This window comes from Pelodiscus sinensis, chromosome 5 (assembly GCF_052426305.1).
Source record: "Pelodiscus sinensis isolate ZL-2025 chromosome 5, ASM5242630v1, whole genome shotgun sequence".
Taxonomy (NCBI): domain Eukaryota; kingdom Metazoa; phylum Chordata; order Testudines; family Trionychidae; genus Pelodiscus; species Pelodiscus sinensis.
Window position 1 is genome coordinate 113205362 of NC_143056.1, and position 6349 is coordinate 113211710.

Here is a 6349-nt window from a genome sequence, read left to right on the forward strand (position 1 = left end):
TCTGATATGCTACAAGTGGACTATTTGTGGTAAATGTGTCAGCTGAGTTTAGTCTTCCTTGGGAGAAAGGAACTGGAACTGAATGTGTCTTACTATTAGCAGGGCCAACAGACATCCATGTACCAAGAGGTTTTACCCAAAACATTGGTCTAAACTGTACGTAGTCCAGAGAATGGACATGTAAATGGTATCATGAGCTTTTGTGGGCACAACCCACTTCTTCAGATGACCAGAGTGTTCGGTCATCTGAAGAAGTGGGTTGTGCCCATGAAAGCTAACGATACCCTCTACATGTTTTGTTAGTCTTTAAGGTGCTACTAGACAATTTGTTGTGTTTTAAGTTTTTCCTGTTACAGACTAACTCGTCTACTCCTCTGAAACCTTTACATCTGTCATCTTTTATCATCAAGAAAACCTTGGATACATGACGGCTATAGTAACTGTTAGACAACCACAGACAATACATCCTAAACTACACTGGCTAGCTACACTAATTGAAAACAAAAATTCTTAGCATTGTTCAACAGCTTTGGCAAGATTTCCTGGAAATGTCTGTGTTTCTCCTATAATATTTCTATCAGACCTTCTCCTGTACAGCAGATTCTACAGTTGTGAAGTCATACCATCTCTGAGCAGAAGCTCAGGAAAACAATGGTAAGTGAGACTGCATGTGAGAAGATAGCTGCTGGATGAAAGAGGAATTTACACATATATTAAATGTATACTTGTAATGAGAATAATCTATCCTATCCTGTGATTTCACTAAGGCCACTTGTGAGTGAGAACATGATGATTAAACCCAAACCACTAAAATAGGTAGAATAACCTGGCAAGAGACCACCTTTGGACTAAATTGGCTGATTCTTACATATTTATTCCTTCATCTTTTTTGTCTTAACAAAATGTCTTTTTATCCCTAACTAGCCAATTAGCCTGTCATAAGACAGGATTTTCAGGTCTCTCCTCCACGTCGGTCTTCTCTCCTGAGCCTTTGGTCTCTCATTCCATCTCTCTCTCTCTTTCACTTCTCCTCCCCCTCCTGCCTCTCTCTCAGGGGACTGCGGAGCCCAAATGGCCGTTTGGGCTCTGCACTCCCCATGCTGCATAGGGGGTGCGGAGCCCAAACGGTCGCTTGTGCCGCTTGCTCCCACGCGGCGGCCTGGCTGAGCAGTGCAGAAGTCAGCCGAGTGCCATAGCGAGAGGCGAAGGGGGGGGGGGGGCGATGACATTCACGGCCAGGAGGCAGGGCACGGAGCCGTTGTCATACCGCACGTCACCACCCCGTCCCCCTTCACCTCCCACCGTGGTGCATGGCTGACTTCTGCGCTGCTCAGCCGGGCCGCCGCGGGGGAGTAAGTGGCACAAGCAGCCGTTTGGGCCCTGCACTCCTCATGCAGCACGGGCCTCCCAGAGGGAACAGCCAGCATTTTGGTGTTACAGACTCTGACACTGGGCTACTATATATATGATCAGAATAAACTTTGAATGGGTTAGCTAGTAATGAATGTTTATGCTCATGGTGATCTTTGCTTGGAGAGGGGGTTTCACTTGGACTCGGTCACTGCTTTCCCTGCACATTAGACAGGACGGTAGTGGAGCTTTGTGGATGATGTTTTAACTTTGATAGAGCTTTTCATTTTTTTAAATAATGATATTGCCATGAAATTCCCTTTCTGATTGGAAAGGGGTCAGACAGAGGTTTTTTCTTAAACTCTAGATAACATGGTGGTGGTTCACCAGGATTAGCCCCTGGCAGGCTGCTGCCGCTATATTTACCTGCACAGCCACAGGTATTGGCAATCGCAGCTTCCATTTGCCATGAATCACCATTCCCAACCAATGGGAGCGGCAAGAAGTGGAGTGGACCGGAACACCACTTCCCGCAGCTACCATGGGCTAGGAACCGCGATCCATGGCCAACAGGAACTGTGGTCCCCTGTATCTGCGGTGGTGCAGCTAAATATAGTGGTAGGAACCCACCAAAAGCTAACTCTAGCAGACCAGATCTGGCCTGTGGGCTGGTATTTGCTCACGTCAACTAACCATTCCTTGTTGGAAAGTCTTCTCAGATCCAAGATGGAATTCCTTCTCAAAGTGTGAGAACCTGGGTCTCTTGTATCCCAGGTGCATCTAACCACTGGGTGGTTAGCTATTTGACAGTGGAGCTGAGGGGCATTGGTGACTCACCCATTCCTTTGTTGCAGAGGTAAATCCATTGACTTAATTCAGGTCACTCTGGATTTGTACCAATAACTGATATCAGAATCTGGTCCTAAACCTCTGTATGACATGGGCCAAGTCATTTAACTTTGTTCCTGGTTTACAGATGGGTAAATTGAACAACAATTATCTATCTCATGGGGGGTTTTATAGACTTTAAGATCCTTGGATGGAATGTGCTAAGAGTTAAGTGTTAATCATTCGAGTTAAGAATGCCCTGGAATAAAGAAGATAGTAAGACACCAGAACTGAAATTCACATTTATCACAAGTCTTGCAAACAATTTGATTCATGCAACTCCTGAACCCCACCCTGTTTAGCCCTACGAAGGGTTAAAACAGCAGCAGCTGGCCTCAAGAACTCTAGCTTGCCTACTCCTTATCTCACTGTTATCCTGAGCTATTAACTGGCCACAGTTACGAAAGATATCGGTTACTGCCATCTGTTTTTCACGAGGCACTCATTGGATCATGGCCAGCAGAGGGGATTAAGTGGGGAGAGGTAGAAATGACAAAATGATTCTATAGTATTCTGGTTGTACAGTCGGAGTCCCTCATACTGTTACTTGCATGTACAGTCTGCAGTCAGCAACAGCTGCAAAGAATTAAGTGTAAAGATAAACTGTGAAGACTGTTTCAAAGCTGCTATAAAGGAAATGCATTTCTGCATGCAGTTGTAAGATGGGGATTGTGCAGAAAGAAGTGAAGGCATGGAAAGCAGAAGTGTGTAATTAGATGTATGTATTTTAGCTTTTCTTATATTCAGTATTTGTCACTGTATATTTTGGGCTCTCCACAAAAAGCAAAACAATAGTTTCTGAATGTATTTATTCAGAAAATTCTATGAATGGGCTGAATAAAACATCACCTTAGCAACACTTTTTCTTTTGAACCCTCCCCTCACACAACTTGTGATCTAGATTATTTTTAAATAGCAAAGGGACAAATTAGAGACTGCTTGTGAAAGTTGAGGTGTGAATTTCAGCACAAATTATCTGTGCTTTAAAATACTATGAGATTTTTGGCAACTATAATTGATTAGGTTTTAAAGAATATTCTTTCCCAAATTATGCTAATGGTAGTCAGGAAATTTTTTATATAATTCCAGAGATTTACAAACCATAAAGGTTCAACAGCTGTACTTTCAATTCTGTGTTTTATTGAAATCAGATTAGTTAAATTATTCCAAACTCTTCCATGCTGCCAAAATAAATCTTGTTGGCTTTTATTATCTTGATAAATTAAATTAAGGCTAATACAGATTTTATTTAAGAAAAAAATACTACTTCAGATCTTTTAATTCTTTACTATCCCGCCTTAATATTTAATCCATGACAGTGCATATCCTAAGGTTTGATGTCAGTTGGAGAACTAATCAAACTCTTTAGAACACAGAAGTTGAAAGTAACTAATAGTGCACTGTACAAGCAATATTGACTGCTCCCAGCTATCTGCACTTGATACCCTTTGCTGTTAGCCTTGTAGTCGGGGTGAGCTATACTGATGTGATGGTCTGGATCTGATTTTTCTCCAAATTTCTGTGCATGTGTGTATGCATTTCCCTTTGACACTTTGGCAAGTAAATTCTCAAAGAATTGGAACAGGAACTAAATCAAAGTTGATGCTGTACATGGCAAATACTTAGGTAAAATGGGCACCATTAAAATTCAGCATTCCCTGCCAAAGATGCCTTGTTTTTCTTTCTATACAATGATTAGAGGAGAACTGTCCTATCTATTCTCTGCAGTAGCCAATGCTGGGAGGTAACAGTATCCACTAAACCAATTCTCTGCTTCTGCTCTTTCCTAGTTGGCAATTGAGTTATATTCACTGGCTTCTGAGAAATGGTAAAGTTCTTCCTGATTATTAGGCAGCTAATTGCTATCCAGCCTAGCTATGGATTTAGATAGCAGAACTAGTTTATACCAACCCTGTTATAGCTATTGTTTTGTGCAGAGGTTTAAACCAGGCAATGGCTATTCCTGGCTCATGCAGAAGTAGTAATCCCCTGAGATTCGATTCACTCTATAAAACCTCACATTATTTCATGGCAACTCACAAGTTGCTGTGATTAATTCCATGCTAATTGAGCACACCTGCTCTTCAGTTACTTCAATCAGCAGAAGAAATTTTTAGTGATTCAGATGTGTTGGTCATCTAGAGCTGCTTTGTGCAGCCCATGCTACTTTGAACTGAAATACCAGTTTCAGCAGAGAATGGATGATTTCTTAGGGGATCCCTAAATGCTAAGCAACCTCTTAAGCCATATACCGTCTAATATAAATTAGAGCAGCTGTGCAGCTTCTCTGACCTATCATGGGGACTGGACAGTGCTATCTTTGCATGCCTACCTACACTGCTCGCATGTAGCCTGGGAAGGGAACATAGCTGAAGAAAGATCCCAAGGGACTCCAAGCAGAAGAATATATAATCAACTCCTAGGAGAAAAATTAAATAGCAATAATAATACCTAGGTACAATTGAACAAATCAAGTGGGAAGGGGAATGCATATACCGAACCTCCCATGCAGTTCACTGTTCATTAGTGATACAGGGCCTCACAGCTAATTGCTTTGTTGTATGAATGCATCTTTGGGCCACTGCTGTAATGCAAGGACCATGACAGTAGCAAGAAATGTGGCTGGGGAAAGTTAGTTAGGGGGAAACATCTTGCTGTGAGTTTTTTGCAGGCTCCCAAACTTCAGGATTGTTAATTTTGCTTGCATTTTAATAGTCAGTTTGGATTGGATTCAGAAGCAAAGATACTTTTCAATAGGGTAACCTTCCTGAGGAATTTTCTTTCCTACTGAATTTTTAAGCACCACAATTGTAAAAGGTGTTGCTGAGTGGGAGTTTAAAAGACAATGGGCCAAATTCACCTCTGGCTTAACTCTACTGAGATCAGCTCATTTACATTAACACAGTGTCTACACTTGGAAACAATTTCAAAATTATTAAATTTGATTTAAGAACTCCTGATTTTAGCAAATTCGAACTAGCATATCTTCACTATGGGAAACATCGAAATTAGTCTGAGGCAGGAGCAGTGAACGTGAATGCACTACCTTGACTTAGAGCCCTAGGAAGCAGTCTGGGGAGCTGCAGGAGGCCACCCAGAGAACAATAAATTTGAATTAGTGGCACCGGAACATCCACACTAATGTTATTTCAGAACTAGCATTACTCCTCATAAAAAGCAGGATACAGCATTTGAATTCTGCAGCCCATTATTTTGAAATAATGGGCCTGGTACTCTGGATGACCACTTACAAATTTGAACTGGGGGGGGGGGGGGGTGTTATTTTGGAATAAGGTCTTCGTATAGACCAGGGCTAGCAGAGTTTAAAGCAGGATGTTTTTGCCCCTAAATTAGTAAATCCCACAACTACCCTGTTTCTTGAAGGATCTGGATTAAATGAAGCTCTCAAGTAATATGACAGAAGAAAACTAACAGTACCTTGAAGCTGACAGAATTAACTTGTTATGAAACAGAGTTTCTGGACATCTCCATTCAAATGTAGAAGCAACTCATCCTGACAGGAAGACTTCAATGGGTTTTAGAGTATATCCCTTAATGACCTAATTATTTCCAATGCATGACTTTGCAGACATTGGCATGTGAGTTCCATTTTGAAGGTGTGAGCACAGTTCAAGATACACCAGGGCATTGTCACCCCCAGGTTCACTGCATTTCATGACCTTGCACACACTCAATCAATTTCTAGGTAAATGCCTGATTATTTTCAATGGCTCCATTTTCAATGGAACTATTAGCATAAATACAGTCATGCCTTGAACCATTTGCTGCTGTTTAAACTCCATGAGGGTCAAACTGTAGCTGAAAAAACCTTTACCACAGAAAAAATGAAGTACACCATTGTTTATGACAGCTACAGAGGATATATTAACATTCTGCTAGAAAGTGTGGTTTTAACTAGGGCTGTCAACTGGTATTCAATAGTATACCAAGTGAATTTCATTAAATGTGTTTGGATGTTTTTCTAAATTTTAAATATATTGATTTCTATAACAACACAATACAAAGTTTACAGTGCTCATTTTATATTTTTGAATGCAAATATGTGCACTGTAAATGATAAACAAAAGAAATAGCATTTTTCAATTCACCT